This window comes from Aquila chrysaetos, chromosome 12 (assembly GCF_900496995.4).
Source record: "Aquila chrysaetos chrysaetos chromosome 12, bAquChr1.4, whole genome shotgun sequence".
In the NCBI taxonomy this organism is placed as follows: Eukaryota; Metazoa; Chordata; class Aves; order Accipitriformes; family Accipitridae; genus Aquila; species Aquila chrysaetos.
In genome coordinates, this window is record NC_044015.1 from 13545982 (window position 1) to 13568471 (window position 22490).

The 22490-nt window shown below is 40.3% G+C and overlaps 1 long non-coding RNA gene across 2 annotated transcripts in view; it reads right to left on the reverse strand.

The window, feature by feature from the left end:
* Positions 1 to 1445: 1445 nt before the first annotated feature.
* The window catches only part of LOC115349701, a 33577-nt gene continuing 12532 nt past the window's right edge, over positions 1446 to 22490 (reverse strand). For both annotated transcript variants that reach the window (XR_003926197.1, XR_003926198.1), the window contains exons 4-6: positions 11849 to 12019; positions 11050 to 11126; positions 1446 to 2028 (exon numbers count right to left, since the gene is read on the reverse strand). This is a non-coding gene — a long non-coding RNA (uncharacterized LOC115349701). The remainder of the gene's footprint in view (positions 2029 to 11049; positions 11127 to 11848; positions 12020 to 22490) is intronic.

Here is a 22490-nt window from a genome sequence, read left to right on the forward strand (position 1 = left end):
CTAGACTGTACTCCCATAGAAATAATGTGTATGCCAATGGCAGTAACTTGAATGATTCCTATGAGGGATTTTTTAAAAGAAGGATAAAGCTGAGTTTTGATAAGATTATATTGAAGCATAGAGGCTGTTTCAGTAAAAAAACATATTTTTTTCCCTTAAGTAATGGAGGAGGCAACTTCAGTAAGGAAGGAAAGGACTGGGCTATCTTGTTTTTTAATTCCTTACATTTTTCTGGATGTTTCTTAGCGTGTTCTGTCTTGTATTGTTTTGTAGGAATAGTTAGAAGCATTAATTTAAAACCTTTTATCCAGTTTCCATTAACAGTTTGATTCTTTCCCACTCATAGCATATTTCAACTGGCATTTAGAGCAATAGTACTTTAGTGTGATTAAAATAACATTTAGGAGTCTAACTAACTTCTGTGTTTTGGGAGGTTGTTTTTTTTTTTTTTTCTGACCTCACTCTCTACACATTTATTCTCTTTTGGGATGAGTCTAGCTCTGATCAAGGCTTTTCAGTACTAACACTAGGCAGTGGTTTCTTGTGTATTTGCCAAGGAACAGCAAGTTTTCTAACCTGCACCCAATAATGCATTCCTCATTACTGACCCGAAGGGTCACTTTACCCAGAAAAAGCATATTCCACATTCTCTGCATAGACTTCCTTGCTGTGACAGCCTAGATATGCCATATGAAACCAACATGCTCAACACTTTACTAAGGTCATCAGACAACCATTAGATACCAGATACTTGAGCTACTGCTGATTTGTGATGGGTTTGAACTGGTGGCCTTAGGGCAAAACCTACTGTCAAGCTCTCTGAGCTATCTGTTGTTTTGTTTTGCTTTGTTTTCTACTTGCTTTCTTACTTTAGTGACAACTCATGAATAAAAGCAGAGATGGAAAAAGCACAAAAGATATGCCTGGAACTACAGGAAGACAGAAGGCAATTTAAAGTATTTTTTCTTCCCAGAAGTCAGAAGAAACTAGGAGAAACTAAATGCTCTGAGCAATCTAGCTTTTAAATGATTGATACTTCTCCAGTATCCTCCCCAAAAGACAGTTGTAGAAGGTGATTTAAGATAACTTTGTTTTTTCTCATGGGATATCTTTTTTATAAAAATACTGCCCCACTTCCTTTGATGTTCTGCTATGAACAAACATCTAACTGGCATAAGCTTGCATTTCTAGTGAAATGAACAGAATTGGGTGGTAAAAATGAGCCGGAAATATTTATTTATTTATTTATTTATTTACTGTAGGCAAGAGGATCACAGATAGTACACTACTATCTGTGTGTGTATGTATGTATGTGTACTATCTGTGTACACTATGACAATTAATATAATTCTCGGACAGAATTCTTCCACGTTGGTCTCAGCAGGCATCAGGGAGCCATGGTCTGAATGCCATTATTTAGCAGGGACTTCCCCTGGCACACCAAGGGATGCCTGCAGGGAGCACTCCAGGCTGTTCAGCCAGCCCTTGGCCAAAAATGCTGCCTCCCTAGCAGAGCCTGGAGCTTTTGCCCAGCAGTTCTCACTAGTGCTGGGGCTGGGAATTGGGGTTGAAGATATCTCCAGCTGCCCTGGCTTGCACCAGCTGCTGGAGCCACAGTGTGTGTGAGGGTCTGCTCCTCTGCCCTGTGAGAATAGCTGCTTTCATCCATCCAGACTGAACACATTACAAGATAAGCAACAAAGCTTATTGCGAAGTGTGGGATGCAGGACCATTGTCCCTGTTTACAGTCCTGAGTCTTCATTTCACATGGGTTTCTAGCTGCAGCACTGAACCATTAGCATATACCATATGGGTACACATGGAAAAATATTGCCTTGCAGGAGCACCATTTAAAGGGTTTAAGAAATCTTTACAAACTCTAGTGACCTTAATTCAGGCTTCTTGAAAATAGCCAAGGAATATGCAGATTCTTCAGCAGCTGCAGCGTTACTGAGGGTATTCATGTGTTTTCCATTTTCCAGAAGTTGAAAAAAGAAAATAAGACTCTCTTTTCTGTACAGAAATGACCTACAGTGAAGAGACAAAAGAAGTTGTCAGCTTAGACATGGATGTGAGAGATGGAAAATCTTTCTCTGAAGGCCCAGGATGACCAAAGTAGAGAATTGAGAAGTCAGAAAACTAGGATGAAAGCCAGCAGTTGGGTTAACAATTTTTCTGACAGAAAAAGATATACATAATCACCTCCAAAAGAAGCTGATTCCTGAGACAACATGAATAACTACACACTAGGATACAGAGATGATGAAACAATAAATTTCTCATTTGTGATTCCTCTCCATCTGCCTTACTGTCTGCATCATTAACAGCCCAAGTTGTAGACCTTGATGTTTTTGTATTTCTTTCCAACTCCATAGAGCTTACAGATGAAATCCTGACACCACTGACCCTAGGGGCTCTGGGACCATATTCAACATCCTCAGTCCTCTTCAGGCTATGTCAGTAAGTCCTTTGGATGGATTAGTTCCTAGGATAGTTTTATTTATTACTATCAGCCAAAATTGCAACATATGCATTGAAAAACTCAGTCTGTATAGCCTTCAACAGTAGGAGTTGGAGTTATTTGGCACTTCCACAATTTTTTCTGTTTCTGGTAGATAAAAGATGTATCACAGTAGCATGCCTGCTTTCCGTTAAAATTTAGATCTATTGGCAAATGACAGATTCACCTCTTGCTTTCTGAACTTCCACTCAGTGACTTATAGTATGTTAATTTTTAACTATCCTGCTGAGCAGAAACATTCATAATAAATATGATATAGAATAAATTTGTTACAATTTATTTTTACTGTAGTATTAAATTATGCTTTATAGCTCTGGTTACTCCTGCGTCATGAAGAAAAAGTAAATTTCCAATGAAGGTACTTAAGAGTGCAAAATGTTCTCTACAGTGCAGATGTTTCCTCTTTCCCGGATACTCCTTTGTTTAATTACAGTTGCAATGATATTTAAATATAGGTTTGAGTCACATATCTGTTTTGCTGCTTCTACTGCAAGGAGGCTTTCAACTCAAGTGAAATATGTTTTCATTATATTCCAAAGTTTACAACATTTAAAAGAAAGTGCTATTCCAGTAAATAAGATGCATATTTTCTTGTTCAATGTTTTTGTCTTCCCTGAAACAACTGATAAAGAATTCTATTCCACGCTACACTCAGGTGAGCTGGGTCATAAGGCTATCTATGGTATATTCAGCTGATATTGTTCTCTTCTCATTAGACTGAGATGTTATGACAAGTTATTGTAAATCTGTGTTTGCTCATCTTGAACAAGAGAAATGAGAGTCTGAAAGTATTGTTGTTAAGTAATTTGAAATCCCCTAACAACTTTCTTGCTCAACTAGAAAGAACCAAGAATTCCCATTTGAAGAAGTGTCATGTATTGATTTATTTTAAAGGACTGGTATCTGTAGGAAAGGTTGGTTACTCTGAAAGAGTGTTTTGAAACTCTGCATGCTTCTGGGGGTGCCCACAGGGAGGACGTTTGGGAAGGAATGTACTTTACAACACCAGTAAGAAAGGTTTTTTTACCCAGGAAAGCAAGACTTGTGATCATGCTGTGTGCGGCCACAAGAGCACACAGATCCCAGTACATTACTGTGGGAGACTGTCAACTTCAGACCCAAAGGTAAAAAGCAACCAAACCCAACAGCAGGGTACAGAACCCAAAATACTGAATTTCTGTAAGTCTCAGGAAAGCCAGTGAGAGCTAGAAGTGGGAGGCCTTTGTGAGTGAAAGGCAGCATGTGACCTCAGCCCTTCTTAGACTCCAGAAAATCCACAGACAAGAGAAGTTGTGCAGCCCTAGCTATAGAAGCAGCTTTATTAGGTGTTCGTACTCTCTGTGTTGCAAGATAATAAAACAGCTCTGCAAATTATTTAAGTTGAATCTAGTCCTTTTAGGTGACCATAGGAACTGCTGCATACTGGGAATTTTTTACAGGGGTGTTGCACTGCTCAGGGAAGCTGCCAACTTCTTGAAAATATGCCTTTCAGCAATCTTAAAATTCGGGTGCACACACAAACAATAAATCAAATGCAAATCTTGGTAGCTTTTTACCATAAACTGATGTGCCTCTCAGAACCTATGATATTTATAAAGTCCAGGAATGTCTGTATATTCAGTCCTCTGAGTAATATGTTGATATATTAAAGTTATTATTGTCCTTTGCAAGCTGGGGAGTTACACTGCATTTAGCCTGGGAATTGCACAGAAAGGCAGAATTAGTCCTATACTTGTGTTCAATGCATGTGTCATAGCACTATATAATGTATAGGTTAGACTCCATTCAGTGATAATGTCTTATCTCAGCAGGACAGACTTGTGAGCTATTAAGATTTCTTTGAATAGATAAATCAATTTTTCAAGGACATCCCTTGAGCTAAGGAAGGTACCATACAAACATTACTTTACACATAAGGTATCATTATGTCTCGTTGCAGTTTAATATGAAGCATGACAAAATGTGCCAGCCTAAGGACACCTTGTCAAGCCTACTGTGCCCTTCCACGAAAGAAATACTCTGTTGATCAATGGTTGCTAATAGCGGTGGTTTTAACACAGATTTGTCAATTTGAAAGATGTGCATATGTGCGTGTGTGTGTTCTTTCATTACTGGTCACCGATTTTAAATCATGTTAGAAATGAAAAAGTGTTCCTTCATGACAGTACTTTAAAAAGTGTCAAGTAAGGAGTTTGAAAAGTGTGTTACACTTTTTCTATAGTTATCTAGAAGGAATTCTGAAAAAAGTTGTAAGTAAGTGCAACTTCGTTGCTTTCTAAAGAAGAGAGCTAATCAATGCAGCAGCAGGACATCTGATGACCTGACGTATCTGGATTCAGGATACAGGAGGACTTTTCCCCCAAATGGCAGAATGGTGACCATCCATTTCATCATACAGTATCAGTTTTCATTCTCTGTTTTTCTATAACTAAGAGAATTCCAAGGGATCTTTTTCTTTTTCCTTTTCTTTTTCTTGGTTAACATCTGTTGACAGTCTTAAAAAATTGTTAATAATTTTTTAGTTTTTGAAATGTGTATCCAAGATCAAATGTCTTCACCTTAGCATTGGTATAGGATTTTTTCTTTATATTCTTTTACTCTGAAATTTTGGTATCTTGGATGTTTGGTATCAACCATCTGCTTATAAATCCTGCAAAATTTCATTAGTATTGCATTATCTTTATGCATTAACAAATTCAGAGATTTAGCAAATATCAGCAACTCTTTGTCTGCAGAATTAGCCCAAATACAAACCAAGAGCTCTCTCAGCTGTGGCTGTAGTGAGCCTACCCACCAGCCTACCACACAGTACATGCAAATCTAGCTAGTCATTAGGTAAGGTAAGTCAAACTATGAGAGATTGCTATGACAAGTCTTGTCTGCTTCAGAAATAAACCAAGTAAAAGATATTGGCTTTATTTTAATTGTGTATTTGTCTGAAACTTGGGGCAAAAATGTGCAAGACATGCTAAGCATTTTTAATTTTAACCTGATGTATTATTTCTGTGTGGAGATTTGAAAGTTGTACTGCAATACATATATGCCCAGCAGTTCAGAAATAATTGTTATAGTCAGCTGTCTCTGGTTATTGCATGTTTTGGCTGCCCCTTGTGAGTGTGGTTAGAAGGTCAAGGCTGTTTGTCACAGCAGATTTAGATACCTAATATCTGAAATAACTGCAGCCTGAAAACACTGTGCTCTCCATACTGGGGCAGTCATTTCCTACCTTATTGGTTTTGTAATTTTGCAGTGTACCCTATAAGGTTTTGCTAAAGCCACATCAACCCAGTGCTTCCTTTCATCTTTAAATGCTGGCATGATTCAGCTTCATAGTTTGGCTCTCCAGTGGATATCTATCATCTCAGACATGTGCCACCTCCCCAGCGGGCAGCCTGGCATGCTGAACAGAGGAAATCTTATGATCTGGGAAGCCTGAAAACAAGAAGTGTCATTGTCAGCCATGAAGGAATTGTGCAACTCTTCCTGATCTTAATCCCCAGCCATTTCTGGGGCTGGAGTCAAACTAAACTGTTCCTGGAACACACTGCAAAGCTCTAATGGGAGTTTGTTTAATAACCAGATATTGTTGGATCTTAGCAGAGCACTTACAGAAGAAGACTATGTAACATAATCAGGGAAAAGGAATGTCCGATATAAATACAGATGGGCCTCTAAAATTTATCACAGAGGGAACATCCCCAATATCAGTGGAGGTTGCATTTCAGATGGACTCTTGAAAATGAGAAACCACTGCCAACACCAGAAAGGGGCAAGATAGAGAAACAGAAAATAATAAAAGTCTTTGTGTCCATCCATATATTGTGGAAACAACACTTTTCAAGAGCTGCCATGTTAGGACTTAAAAAAGAAGATCACTTGGTGGGGATTTCATGATTAAATAATGTCATGGTTTAAGCCCAGCTAGCAAATAGGCAACATGCAGCTGCTTACTCACTCCCCTCCCGCAGTGGGATGGGGAGGAGAATTGGAAAAACAGTAAAGCCTGTGGGTTGAGATAAGAAAGATTTAATAACTAAAGTAAAATGTAATACTAACAATAATAATAATAAAATATAGTAATTGTAATGAAAAGGAATGTAACTTGCAGGACAACCAGGGGATCAGGCACAGACAGCACGGGTTTATGAAAGGCAGGTCCTGCTTGACCAACCTGATCTCTTTCTATGACTAGGTGACCCACCTACTGATGAGGGAAAGGCTGTGGATGTTGTCTACCTGGACTTCAGCAAGACCTTTGACACTGTCTCTCATGGCATACTCCTTGAGAAGCTGGCTTCTCATGGCTTAGACAAGTGTACTCTTTGCTGGGTGAAAAACTGGCTGGATGGACGAGCTCAGAGGGTTCTGGTGAATGGAGTTAAATCCAATTGGTGGCGGGTCACAAGTGGTGTTCCCCAGGGCTCGGTATTGGGGCCAGTTCTGTTTAATATCTTTATCAATGATCTGGATGAGGGGATCGAGTGCACCCTCAGCAAGTTTGCAGATGACACCAAGTTGTGAGGGACGGTTGATCTGCTCAAGGGTAGGAAGGCTTTACAGAGGGATCTGGACAGGCTGGATGGATGGGCCGAGGCCAATTGTATGAGGTTGAACAAGGCTCAGTGCCAGGTCCTGCACATGCATCACAACAACCCCATGCAATGCTACAGGCTTGGGGAAGAGTGGCTGGAAAGCTGCCCGGCAGAAAAGGACCTGGGGGTGCTGGTTGGCAGCCGGCTGAATATGAGCCAGCAGTGTGCCCAGGTGGCCAAGAAGGCCAACGGCATCCTGGCCTGTATCAGAAATAGTGTGGCCAGCAGGACCAGGGCAGTGATCGTCCCCCTGTACTCGGCACTGGTGAGGCTGCACCTCGAGTACTGTGTTCAGTTTTGGGCCCCTCACTACAGGAAAGACATTGAGTTGCTGGAGTGTGTCCAGAGAAGGGCAACCAAGTTGGTGAGGGGCCTGGAGCACAAGTCCTGTGAAGAACGGCTGAGGGAACTGGGGTTGTTTAGCCTGGAGAAAAGCAGGCTGAGGGGCAACCTTATAGCTCTCTACAACTACCTGAAAGGAGGTTGTAGTGAGGTGGGTACGGGTCTCTTCTATCAAGTAACTAGTGATAGGATGGGAGCAAATGGCCTCAAGTTGAGGCAGGGGAGGTTTAGGTTGGATATTAGGAAAAACTTCTTTACTGAAAAGGTTGTCAGGTATTGGAACAGGCTGCTCGGGGAAGTGGTTGAGTCACCATCCCTGGAGGTATTCAAAAAGTGCATAGACAAGGCACTTCAGAACATGGTTTAGTGGGCGTGGTTGATGGTTGGACTCAATGATCTTGAAGGTTTTTTCTAACCTAAATGATTCTATGAAATTAAAAAAGAAAAAAAAAAAGAAAAAAACAAGTGACGCACAATGCAGTTGCTCACCATCCACTGATCGATGCCCCAGCCAACTCCCCTCAGTTTATATACTGAGCATGACATTCTGTGGTATGGAATATCCCTTTGGCTAGTTCAGTTCTGCTGTCCTAGCCTCCCTCCCAGCTTCGCGTGCACCTCCTCGCTGGCAGAGTATGGGAAACTGAAATATCCTTTACTTAGAACAAGTGCTACATAGCAACAACTAAAACATCAGTGTGTTACCAACATTGTTCTCACACTAAATCCAAAACACACTGTACCAGCTACTAAGAAGAAAATTAACTCTATCCCAGCCGAAACCAGAACAAATAATTAATCATATTATTTGAAGACAGTAATTTTAGCTCTCACCACAGTGCAACCTGAGTAGACCAAAGTCAGTGCAGGGGAAGTGGCAGAATGGGCTGCTGGCAGGGGAGAGGACTATGCAGCTTCCACCCAAAGGGACAGAAATGTTTAGGGAGAGGACAATGTGATCTGCTGAAGGAAGAGGATATGATTTGTTTCCCATCCTGGCTCTTACTACCACTTATTCAACTCTTGGGCTCACCACCGCAGGATCCTGCCCAACAGCCCCCTCTTATCTTTTTTCCCTTTTTGGAGAGTGAAGGAGGCAAGGGAAAGGGCAGTTCCTGCTCATGGGAGCAGATGGTTAGAGCTGGGTCAGCAGCAACCCTTGACAAAATGCCTTTCTGCTTTGGTTGTTTCCAGTAGTGGAAATGGAGGTTGTGATGTCTCTGCTGCTTCTCCAAGGGAAAAATATCCTGTGCAGAATGGGCAGCTTGCTAAATACAGGAGGCTGGTCAGGGTGACCCCCATCTAGTCCTTATCACCCAGCTCTCAATTGACAAGAGAATCACAATGTAGTAGATTTAAAAGCTACACAGTTTCTGCAGGGGGAAATATACCTGTCACTAGATTTATTCACTAAAATAAAGGGAGGTAAATCAACGAATAACAAGAATAACTCTTTGTCTCAATGCCTCATCATCCTAAAGCTGCTTCCTGCTGCAGGCAAACAGCTTGAACTGCTCTTTCTCAGACCTTGACTGCTTGTTTTGACATTACAGAGTTACTGTAAAAGGTAAGAACTAAATAAGAGCTTTATTCAGCAGTTTTTACTCAGACAAAATCCCCCAAACAGTGCATCATGTACTCAATAGAAGGCTAATATGTTTATAATACAATGCTTTTTCATTCTGCTGGATTAAGACCAGTCGGTCAGAGAAAACTATTGAATTGTATCTGGCTACAATAAGCCTGAAAGGTAACACTTCAATATATCAGATCCTCAAAGGGATACCTTTCTCATTTACAGTAAGTCATAACATATTGGTAGAACTGACCTAACTGTAAGATAGATACTTTAGGTGGTCTTTGGGGATTCTTCACCAAGTAAAATTAAAATTCTTGAGGATGGGGAACAGAGAGGAAAAGTGTTGCACTCTTTATAGATGAGTGGTGAAAATGAGGAAACAGATGGTTTTGACCTATCTTTTCTGTGTCTTTATGGTCATTATATTTTTGTAGCTGTAGCTCCATTATAGAAAATAGTCTTATCTAAAAATTATAACAACAAAAGAGAATACCTCCCATGAGTCCTGTAGTTACTCTATTCACTAACTGCTTATACATGTTATTTGATGTATCTTTGTGTATTCTCTAAGCCCTGTCAATATAACCAGAAAAAAAAAAAGTGTTGCCAAAAAAAAGGAAAAAAATATGAGCAGGCATCAGAAAGGATGTGATTTAGAGGAAAACATAGTCTATATTCTGGTAGCAAACAGAACTGGAGGCATTTTACAAGTAATTGAGAGATTGCCTCATGTCACATATCTGCTGTCATACCTATCAAAGAGCAGGTGTGCTTCTCTCTGGCATGCAAGTCACTGTTTACTGAAATGGGAACAAGATTAGAGCCACTGAATTGACAAATAAACAAACATGAAGAAAAGTGGAAACATAGCTCTGTCAAACATTTGGTGCCCAATACTAATTACAAGGGGTGATGCCCTTCCAACTCCAGCTACATTTTCTTTACAATATTGACAGGAGTAGAGTGATGGAAAAGCCTTTTAAAAATTAGCATATTTTAAAAAATAAACTGATGTGTTGATGAGCATGTAGAAATCAGATCTCCTAGTGTCATTTAAAGCAGTTAAGAGGAATGACGTATTATTTCCAACCAAAAGCTTGCAATAATGCAAACCATGTAGAGAATAATTAAACTGTACTTTTGAAAGGCTAATGCAGCAATTTACCTTGTCTTAAAATTTTAATTTAGATAATTGCACAGAGTTTTGCAAGCTGACAAAGTCATTTGTCTACAAAATTTGCCACATGTATTTTATATGAGGCATATTGTGCCTCTGCTGTGGTTACCCTAGTGTGTGGAGTATGTCTGACTAGCATGTGGAAAAGAGATTTAAAATGTTATTGTCTGGGTATTACTTATTCCCTTAAGTTGTGATCAGATTGTTCATTTTCTCTGCTGCTTAGAATGAGACCATTAGTTGCCTCTTCAGGTCAAAGGAGTCCTTATGGTGTAGCCGTTGATCTTAACAACATCCTAACTTCTACAGGTATGATGAACTTTCCCATCAAAATGGGAAGCAGCAATAACCTGGTGGTATTGGGTGAGAGGGGGTTTGTTGTGCTTTGTTTGTTGATTGTTCCCCTCTCCCAAAGGAACTTATGAGAAAACAAAGGTATTTTTCTGTTTTATATTACGAATATTTTCACACTTGAGACCATATCTTTAAAAAAGTCATATTCAGTGTGAACCAACAATGTCTTAAAGCATCAAGCTTCAGAGTGCTTGTCATACCAGTAGCTATGGGAGATTAGCCAGTATTACTGCAGTGCTACGTACAGGTACCTGAGGTAGCTTTTCATTAGCAACTTGGCACATCCTGGTATTAGTCTCAATGCTGCAGCCCAGAATCTAGTATGACCTGATTTATCCTGCCAGGGAGCACGGTGGCAGAGATCTGCCCTGGAGGTTATTATCATATAGTAAGCAAGTGAACATGCATCTATTTTTAAATTTTTAATTGGATCTGTAAAGTGTGACAGTTTCCTTTAGAGCTCTAGTGCTTTGTTGTAACTCACATTATGTCTCTTCATGCCAGCTGGACCTTAAGACTCAAACGTCATAGGCATTCCCATTTTGGTGTTAACAGTTGTCCCTGCAGTAAAGAAAGGAATACTCCCATTAAAGCCTATGCCAGTGTGTTATGCTTCTTTTCTTTTCTGTTGCAGTTCCTTGAGACTCCTGTTCTTCGCTTAGCTACAGTGATAAATGAAACAAAAATTTTTCACCAGGCCAACCCTTGAGGTGCATGAATCAGATTTTATGATCTTTTTTTGTGGTATCACTGATAGATACTGTGAAGCTGGTATGGACATGCAATAATAAGATGATCCCAGTGTAAAGGCAGCAGCTGAGAGGACAGAGCTGGTGAAGTACTGCAGTACTTTCTTCAGCAGTTGATGCTGAAATTATATTCAGGATGAAAAGGAAGAAGGAGTATTGCTAAGGCTTGCTGGTTCCCTGCAATCTATATTAGCCATTCTGGTCCCTGAGGCTGTCCAAGAACAAAAGTATCTAGAAGCTAGGGCTGATGGATCATATTAGCATCTTTGATCAGCTGTCTTTGTTTGCTCTGTTTAACACATACCTCTGAATAACTACCAAGAACCTGGGCCCATCATTTAGATGATGAGAAAAAACTTCAGAAAGGCATTTTCCCATTTCCCACACTACTTCTACACATGTGTCTGTGGCAGGAGATGGAAACCCACCAATAATAGGGATATTAATAGTAGGTTAATAACAGCTATTAGTAATTGGGAACATGGCTTGTTTTCTGAAGGACCTTCTGTTGTATGGGATCCTGGCTGCCTTTACCTCTGCCAGGGATGAACAGTGCAGGAAACCCCAACAGGTGCCCCAGATTCAGGCCCTTGGCTGCAGGTGAGTTGAAGTGATGCACTCTGTGGGCTACATGCAGGAATCTCTTCTCACCCCCCAAGACAAGGGTATAAGTTACTGACCAATGGAAAGGTGCCTTCTACGGCACTAAAAAGCAAAAAGAGAAGAGAATAGAAGGTGGAAAGTTTCACGTAGCAGACATGTGTCTGCCTTGTAAAGTTTTTTTGCTTTTAGCTTTTTCAGTCCTGTAAAAATACCAACTCAGTTCTAATTTGAAGTGATCAACTTCATTATGTTTATCCTGTTAGAAAAATGTAAACACATCCCTTTTTAAAATATCAAACAGTTTCCGAAAAAGGCTAGGACACTCATCTCAACATTCGGCTTTACAATTGATGTTACTCAGCAGGTGGTATCAAGCCATTTCAATATCACTCCTGAGTTTTTGTAAATTTGCAAAAAATGTGCATAACAATGCTTCCTTTCAGCATAATAACCTTATGGAAGGTTTAATTGGTTCTCAAGGTACCTTTGTTATTTCCACAGCCTTTCAGTTGTTCATGCAAACGTGATCCGTACATTACTTTCAAAGATTTATTGAAATTAAGTAAAATGAATATTCAGCAATTCACTATTTCATTAAAAAAGGTATTTTTAATGTCTTAATAGAAAGAGAAGTATCTGGGGAAATATACAGATGTTATAGAATAGAGAAAATCAGGTGTTTGGGAAGAAAGAGTGTTTTGTGTTAGTTACTATAATGTTTTTAAAGGTTTTTAAATAGTGATTTCTGAACAGTGATCTCAGCTAACTGTGAATACTCCTTGTTGGGGATAGGTTAACAAACATCATATTAATGCTAAGAGTTCCTTTTTGGAAAAAAAAAGTTTTTCAATTTGTACTCTAGAGACTTTTTTTCTGTATTTTTTGTTATGCTGAAATTAAAGTGGGAGCTCCAGTGAGGATGACAATTAATTGTTAACTCTGTAAGCCCATGACTGCCTCCTAGAATTCAAGTTTCTGTCTCTCTATAATAAAGAAAAGAATTAGAGACTTCATGGGTAAATCTAAAATATTAAAGTATAGTCCAAATGGCTTTTATAGAGCTACGTTGTATTTGAGAGACATACTGCACTTCTGTGAGGGAGTCACTGAATGCATGGATAAGGCAACTTGGCCAATTTCATCAGCTAAAGAAGTTACTGATCTACAAACTGCTGAAGCCTGGAGGTAAATATTCTGCAAAAGCATCGCTGCATGTTTGCCTTGTGTGCATGCTTCCCTTGGCATCTGCTGTTGGTCATTGCCAAAGACAGGCCACCTTACCAGACGGACTATTGGTTGATCTAATCCAGTAATGATGTCGTCTGATCTTTTCATCTACCTGGGTCCCTCCTCAAAATCTCTGAAAGAAACAAAGCTGCTGGTGGTAAGAGCCAAAAGCCCCTGACATGGGTTATTATCAATTGGTTAAAAAAGTAGGAAACAAAGAATTGATTTCTATGGCCAGCTTTCTAAGTGGAGAAAGATCATCAATAGCCTTCCCCGACATCCATGCTGGGTGTTGTTCAGGTGTTTGCTAGGAGACTGACCAGTGAGGTGATAGGGTTTGCTGGTGGTATTCAACTACTCAGGCAAAAAAGAGGAAAGCTGAGTTAAGAGGAGTTGCAGAAGGATCTTAGAATAGTAACTTAACAGATAATAAAATAGTAGATGAAATTCAACAGTGATGAATTTTATGTGAGGCATACAGAAAAAACCGTCCAGGCTTCAATACTGAACCCCAAAATATTACTACTTGAGAAGTTATAATATATACGTTTACAAAATCTTCACATCATTGCTCTACTACAGTCAAAATCAAATCATGTTAGGAATTTTTAGGAAAGGAACAGAGGGGAAAAAAAATCCAAAAAGATGTAATTACAGCACTGTATGTAACTATAATGTCCCTGCATCTTGAGTATTATTTGATGTTCTGATCCCCTGCCTCAAAAAAGATGTAGGAGAGCTAGAAAAGGAACACAGAAGAGCAGTAAGGATCATCAAAAGTGGGGAATGGCATTTCAGGCTTGGGGAAGGAGATGAGATTGAGATTTATAAATCATGAGTGGAATAGAGAAAATGAATATAGGACTATTATTCATTGTCTGTCTCCCCTGATACAAGAACTCTAAGTATTAATGAAAGTGTCTCAGGCCCAAGGAAAAGAAACAAACACCCCACCCTGAAAACTCTGTATTTTTCCATAAAACTTGTTTAAACAGTAGAAGTTCTTGAAACAAGGTGTTTAGGGTGGCCAAAAATTTGTGTGGGTTAAAAATATAACTGGGCAAATTAACTGAAGAAAAAGCCTGCAAGGGCAGCTGAATACAAGAGACCATAGCCTTGCTCAGGAAGCTCTTGAGACAGAAATTGCTGGAGGCTGGGAAAGGATGCTTGCTAAACCTAAATATTTACCATCAGAAACAGCATAGAGATCTGGACCGAATTTAGGGTTGACTTAGTACAGTCATTCTTATGACTCAAGATGTAATAAATTGTAACAGAAGAGTGCCCCTGGTTCCTACAGATTTGAGACGCTGCTGTCAGAAGACTGGAAAAGCAGACCCATGCAGATCGCTTGATACAACGGCAGCCAAATTCTTGCCCGATAAGGTCACATGCATCTTGTCAGAAATGTCATTGCAACTTTCTCTTGGGTGGACTCATCAGTGCTAAGCAGTCGAGGTGTGCTGTACGCAGGAAAAACCCAGCAGCCACCTGCAGTATAAGAACTCCCATTTTGTATGTGCAGTAATTGCAGACATTTTGTTACCTCTGCAGTTTAAAGCCCTGAAGGATGGTCCTTTCCCAGTTTGTGGGAGATAGGTACTCCTGCAGACTGCTGTCATATTACTGAGCTGTGACCCTTTTGTTTTTTCTTTGTAATTGACATCTCCACAGTTAATTTTATTTACTTAGTTTTCAAAATTATATCAGTAGGTGCTTTCTCTCATGTCAAAAATAAAAGGCTATTGTGTTTCGATATGCATGTTTAGCATTAGCCAGGCATTACTGCTGGCAACAATGTCACTTGCTGATTTCTAATACCTATGTCCTAATGCCAAACAAACAATTAATAGTCAGAGTAGAGCCAGACAACTAAAATCAAGAAATGAGGCAGCTTGATTAATAGCTAAAAACATCACTGGAACCCTGAAGAAATGGCATATAATATTTATGGATTTAACATTGTGAAGTAATTTAGGTAACTGATAGTTAGGAAAAGAGAACCACGTTACAAAGCACGTTATAAATTAATGATTGATTCTACCTGACATAAGCACCTAAAAAGATTATTATCTTGGCCTATAAAGGGCCAAAGTAATGGTGCAGTTAAATCTTGATGGAATAAAACATGTTCTTCCTATATTCCTGTTTATTTTGTTGGTTTTTGTTTGTAAGTGGAGGAATAATTAGTTGCTCTGGGTTTTTATTCATTCTCTTAAGGTTTTGGGTTTTTTTTGTGGTATGTACTGCAGTTTATGGGCCTTGACCTGCTGTCATTTTTGTGCAGCAATTAATTCATGATATCTAACATATAGCCCTGAGAAGGGTCTGGCATCCTTAATGTGTCAAGGAAAAGGACATAATTCACAGCTATGTTTTGGACTATCACTAGCTTCTGAAGTCTTCTAATTGCAATGGCTGGCAATGAATATAGTTGACTTAATGCCTTTCACAGAAAAAGATGTCCCTTTAAGAACCATGGGCTTAATCCAGCCCCAGATACAACTTCTTCCCGTGATAATACAGAACAGCTGCAGCACAAGAGTTCAGGAAACACACGTGACAATACAGCTTAGACAGTTCGGCTTCCCTATAACTGAGCAGAAAAGGCCAGGAACTCTGGTGATTTGGAGTTACAGCTTCCATTTGAGATAACAAGGTCTCTATGTGTCCACATCCATCCACTTTAACCCTTCAGCAGCTTTCGCCTCCCCTTTCTCCTATAACCACCCATCCTGCACTGCAGTTACTGTGGGTTATTGATCCAATCCAAAAATTGTACCCCTTCCTGAAGCTTTCTTACCATAGAGAACAGTCTAGAGTATATTAAGCAGAAATTACTGTGGTGCACCTCCTTCAGCAAGTAAATCCCAGCTGCTTGCAAATGCCTAATCAACCACCGGGCAGACACTGGCAGGCTATACAGAGGAGAGCTCCAGGTTAGCTACCTTCACCAACTGAGGTTCATCTACTTACACCCCAGGGCTGCTGAATCAAAGGCAGTATTACCTATCAGTACAGATGGACTCATTGGACTTCCAGGAGGTGAAGAAACATAGTCTTGTGGTTTTTTTTTTTTAAAGGGCTGTAAAGTCTTGTGTGTTGGTATCCTCAAGTGAAGTGGGTTACAAGGTTGCTGAGTTTTTCTGCCATCTGTGTGCATTTGCCGTCTGCTTCCTAGCAAGTTAAACTGTAAGCAAGATGGACCACTGACTTTGAGGAATGGGGAAGAGCTTCTTCATTTAAGCACCTGTCTTAGAAAAGCAATGTATATTGACTTTACGTTTTAGTTAAGTGTTTGCTCTGTTTGGGAAACTCTTATATACAGCCTGGGCTCTATTAAACCAACCGTCTTACCCATATATATGTTTGTGCTCACCTCTATGTACCAGGAGTCAATCCTTCAGTATATGGCTTTAGTGCTGCTGAGACAACTTATTTTAATTGAGCACCTGGCAGCTGTTCAGCAAAGTATGTATCTAATAACAATGTTTAGAATGGGATGAAGAGCTTCCTGCTTATAGTGGATACTAGCGATACTAGCAATACTAGTGGATTTGAGGCTTATGTACAGATTTATATGTTTTTAAACACTGAAAAAACAGCAACAAAAGTAGATGTAGTCTTTGTTACTTGTTGTTGCATGGACAACTTAAACTGATACTACCTGTAGTAAAAGACTGTGGTCTTCAAGTCACTTTGGAATAAGGCCTATGTGAAAGGAAGACTGGCAAAGTATTTAATTTCTTTTTTCCTGTGGTTGGGGAAAATTGTTAATCTTTCTTCTTCAAGCTTAGCTTGCTGACAGAAGCTCGTGTACCCCTGCCTGAGCTGGAGCTTTGTCTGCAGCTGTGCTACTCCACACACCTATGCAGCCCAGGGCTGGCTGCAAAGCATGTTAAAGGAGCTGAATAAATGAAAAAGCCACTAGATTGCATTGAGCTGCTGGCAGCTGTGGTAACACTGCTCTCTCACTGCCTTATGCAGTTGGAAGCAAGTTGGAACATGTCTGTATGTGCTACAGCAGCTACCTCAACGATGCAGGCAAACAACACAAAATTGCTTCTGGAATATGCTGAGTTGGTGAACAACCATTATGGGAAATGAACAAAAATTGATACAATGCCAAAATATTTTTCCTTTGTTTTTAAATGCTTTCAGTGATAATTTATCTCCACCTGTAAGTGCTGATGGCTGCCACACAGACTTGCTGAGGGACACTTATTGCAACATTGGCCAGGCAAAGGCACCTAAGCTAAAACCAAAGTCTGGCTTGCCATCTTGTTCATAGGCACGTTATTGAACACGCCAGCAAGCAGACTTTTAAGTGTTGAAATCATGACAATAGGTATACCTAACAACTTTTGTGCTGTATCCAGAGTGGTACTTACTTGCCAAGCTCCAAGAACATGTGACAGAATAAAAATAATGGAGACAAGAACACAGTTGGAAAGTGCACAGTCAGCATGTGTGGGAGATGGGAGACAGTGTTTGCTTGTCTGGGGCCATGACTGATGCTTGCAGTTGGAAGGAGCTTGCAGTCACATTTTGAGTACAGAGAAAGCTGTATTCCTCAGTGCCTTTCTCCTTACTATCTTATCTTCTTTAATTGTTTGTAACCCTAACACCAGAAGATATGAGAGAGAAAGCCAGTAACTGTGAAATTAAAAAAGATCTGTAAACTCTCTAAGCTTATGAGCACCCTCTTCTAGTCATTACTATGTGTACTACATCCATGTTTGCTCAACTCACATAAAAGCACTTTCCTCTCTAATACCCTGTTCTTCCTTTTAACAGTAGCAGGATTCTTGTCAAGTGTCTCCTTGGGGAATTTTCTGGTTTTGCTTTCTTTCCATGGCTTTATCAGTTGCTTCCAATGAGTATATTTTCTGCAAAGATTATTTATTTTTTTATAAAAATGTCTGCAAAATCTGCATCAGCCTGTCTTATATGTAACAGTCACAAATGTCATGATGTAACCATAGGGTTTATTTACATGGAGAAAATTATTTTAATGAGGCTATATTGTTACAGTGATGTTAGCATGTCACCAAATGTTCCCATATAGGCACTATTTTCCCAGAATCAGAGCTTCCTTCTTCTAGGCCAGTTTGCTGAGAAATGGCTTAAGTAGAATTGGAAAATAAATTTTGGAGATACTTCTGACGGGAAACTTTACTAGCATAGCTAATGTTTGAGACTTCAACAAGGAATAAGCTCTCTGTGTCTCTCAGCACCTGTTCTCTGCTTTTAAAGTGAAGATAATGTGAGAATGCAGCCACTTGATTTTGAGAAATGCAATGCCAAGGAGCAGCAAGAGCTGGCTGCTCTATGAGGCAAAGAGAGCCAAGGATGCCAGCCGGGCCTGGCAGTGCTCTTCTTGATGAGTAACACAGTCCTGCAGCACCTGAGTGAGGTGAGCGAGCAGGTCTCCTGGCAGTGACCAGGGCCAGCCACTATCTGGTGGTCATTAAGGAAGCCCATGGTGATAGGGCAGGACTGAGGCAGAGTTGGGAACTCAAATCTGTGGGTCAGGATCAGCAAAGCAGATGGCTGGGCACAAAAATACCTGCAACATGGCTAAGGTGAGGTCAAGGACAAGTGCCTGAGCTTAACAACAGGTTGGAGAAGACGTTTTCCATGACGGTTTTCTTAGAAACACATCAAAATTTATCCTGATGACTTTAATGGCAACCAAAGCATTCAAAGTCTTTGGTCCTTCCATGACAATGGAACAGATGGGGCAAGACGTATATTTCTCCATGTGGGAGATGCTGACAAATTGGAGTGGAAATATGAAATATTTTCTGTTTGGGCATTTTCCCATCATATCTTACACTTCAAGTGCCTCCTGTTTTTTCTTATTCTTATCTCCTTGCTGCAGTTGAATACACTTCAGCTGAGTTTGTTAACTGAAGGGGAGAGCTGGGGATGTGCGTGAACTCATACTGGGCAACAGTGTGAAGGAGGGGAAAATGTGAGCCAGGGATTGTTTCCGGCAGCAGTGAATCACAAGCTCCCACTGCTTGGAGCTACCCTGATGATGCATGGCAGTTGTAAATCCAGTATATTCGCTCTGCTCACTGCCCATCTGGCACAACGCAACAAAACAAAGAAACCAGACAGCACAAATGAATCTGACCCTGAAAGCTAAGATTAGCTAATGCTAGTTTATTCCTAACAGCTTGAGAAAGCCTTGCAGTAGTATTCTCTCTGGGATTCTTTTTCTGCTCGTGTCTGAATGCCTCCATGCAAGAAACCAAGCAATTTCTCAGAGAAACATCAACTTTAATTGAAGACCACATACCACCAATATTTCCTACTTGAGAGAGGCATGAATGTCATGATTATTCTGAAATCTTAGACTGATTATCATGGACATGGGAGGGAAGGGATTAGGGAAAACAGACTTGAAAATCCATTTAGTCTAAACCTACAAAACAATTTGAACAATGGTAATGGCATGGGTGGTTCACATAGCCCGTGTAAGGTGGGAAAAGAGTTCCTTCAGTGTGACTTCCACAACTGAAAATGGTTTTGCTTTCTTAAGTCCAGTAACCTAAAACTGAAATTAAATGTTTTGCGCTGGGTGTATTTGGTGAGGTGTTGGCAGCAGGGGGGCTGCACAGACCTCTGAGAGGAAACCAGTGGCTGCCCTGTGCCAGTCCCAGACAGTTCTGCAGCAGCCCCACTGCAGCCACAGCTGAGCCCATCAGTGATGTTGGTGGCACCATCTTGCAAATGTGTTTAAGAAAGGGCAAAACACTGCCTAGGCAGTGAGGGGTGAGGAAAAAAAGTGTGAGAAACAGCCCTGCAGCACCCAGGTGAGAGAAGGAGGAGGGATTGCACTGCAGTCCCCATGGAGAGACCATGGTGGAGCAGGAGCCCTCACTGCAGTGCACAGAGGACCCATGATGGAGTATGTTTATCCTGCAGGAAGCTGTAGCCCACGGGAAGGACCCACACTGGAGCAGGCGAAAGCATGAGGACGAAGGAGCAGCAGAAAGGGGCTGTTACGGACTGACCACAACCTCCATTCCCTTGCCCTCCTTGGGGTTGGGGAGGAGAAAGAGGAGTTGGGAATGAAGTTGAACCTGAGATGAAGAGGGTTAAGAGAAAGGTGTTTTAGTTTGTCTCACTACCCATATGTAGTTTAATTGGCAATCAATTAAATTAATTTTCCCCAGGTTGAGTCTGTTTTGCCTGTGAAGGTAATTGGTAAGCGATGTCTCTGTCTTTATCTCAACCCTCAAGCCTTTTTGTCTTATTCCCCCCCCAGCTGATCCTGTTGAGGAGGGCGAATGTGACAGTGGCTGGGTGAGGGTCCAGCAGCTGGACAAGGTCAATCCAGCACACATTTTTAAGGAGTAATTGTATTGTAGGTACAATTAAGACTTCTCTTAACATGGTTTGTAGTGATTTTTTAAGATTTTTTTTTTTTTTACTGTCTGTTTTCTTAAAAAGGGTTTTCCTGAAGGGAAATTAGTTCTATATGTTTGAGTCATTAGTCTCAACACTGCTATACAGAAATTTTGATAGAATTTAGAGGAACATGATGGTAACAGTTTTGGAAGAGTTCATCTACCTAGCAAGTTTATCACATCTGCACTCTTCAATGGCTAAGGATCTGATTCTCTTCTTGCTAGCACCAGTTTCCCACCACTGAAGTGGTACCACTCCTACTATAGAAGATGCTTGTCTTATAAGTGGAGATGAAGGTGGAAGAGAAAGGGAATGTTATAGTTTCTCTTCTAAAGAAAGGTTGCCAAGTGGAAAATCACATTGTTAGAAAAATGTCCTCTGAGGTCTTTAAGAATGAATTCTGAGATTGTAACACAAATATGTATTTGTATGGGTTAATCAATGCCAAGTAATATAAAATCTTCTCCCTCTGCCACTAGCCTCCTTAAGAGGCTTGTGAGGACTTTGTTTTGGAAACCTGCTTGTGTCCTTTTCTTCTATTTTTCCAAAGTACAAGTATTTAAATCGCTGCTTTTACAGAACACTTCTTTTGTTTGCTAGCAGATTTGCAACACTTGCATGAAGCAGAGGTCCACATACTTCTAGAGATGAAAAAACACTAGCTCTGGAAAGAACACCTGAGGCTGGCAGATCATTTGAGCAGACAGCATGGTGTTGCAGATGTCTCTGACTACCTTTCTTACAAATACTTGTGCTATGAAGCCAGCAGTTGTTGTCGAGATGTACCAGATGTTTCTATTATTTTGTGTATTGTGGAGAAGATCTTTAGGTTGGAAAGGAAGAAGAGAAGGAAAGGTGAGAAATATTTTCAGTTTTCCCATCCTGATCCTTATTCTAAGCCATTGTATTTCCTGAGTGAAAAGCAAGGCAGTTTAGGAAACGCCACGCTGCAGTGACAAGTTCTGTTCAAAAACCACACAACCACTCTAATAACGAGTTAAAGAATTTGAAAAGGCTGCGTAGCCATGTCCACTATACAGAAAAGCTCACTTTATCTCCCTAAATCTTCTTGTCACTGTGCCATGACTCATTTACAACCCCTTTCATGACTAGTCCATAATGGGTCTCAAGCTCCATTTTTTTCCAGTGGCTTTCACAGGTTTTCTGTTCTTTTCCTGATTGCTGTAAGGGTTACCTGTGGTGAAGTCTGAGTGGTGGCCCCTGAAGTCACCTTGTAGAACTGAGGTTTTTATGTCATAGACATGTCTGTGATAGACATCCTAGTGGACTGAGAACTTTAGTAATCTAAATACGATGATGTGACATAATTTGGGGTTTATTCATGACTCCCTACCCTCCTTTGTGGCATTTCTTGCACGGAAACAGACAGCATGTCTTATGCCTCCTAATGCTGATCAAAAATGTCCTATAGACAAAGTATAACATTTAAAATGAAGTTTGAACTGTTAATTATAGCTTTTAACTGCACTTCTTTTTATGACTTTCGGGGTGGTTGGGTTGGGTTTTGTTTTTGGTTTTTTTTCCACCATGATTACGTTCATGATTATCTGCAACAGACAGGCTGTTAATTTAAAAAATACTTCATGGTGTAATTGTCTAACATTGGAGGTGGTACGGCACAGCTATGCAAAACACCAATTAAGGTTCACTATAGATTAAATATACATGCTTCCTAACACATTCTGAAGGACTTATGGAAAACAGGGCTGCCTTCTTTCATAGCAAGGACACCAGAAAATGTGTGATATTTCTTTTACTGCGAAACATCAAGTCAAAAGGGATTCTAAATGTTACTTTAAAACCTAGATAGAATGTAAATTCCTGCTTCTTGGTAGATATGTGCTTTGATGTTTAGTTGATGTGGGTCCGAGGAGCTAGCTGGCTTTGCAATACATGTATGTAT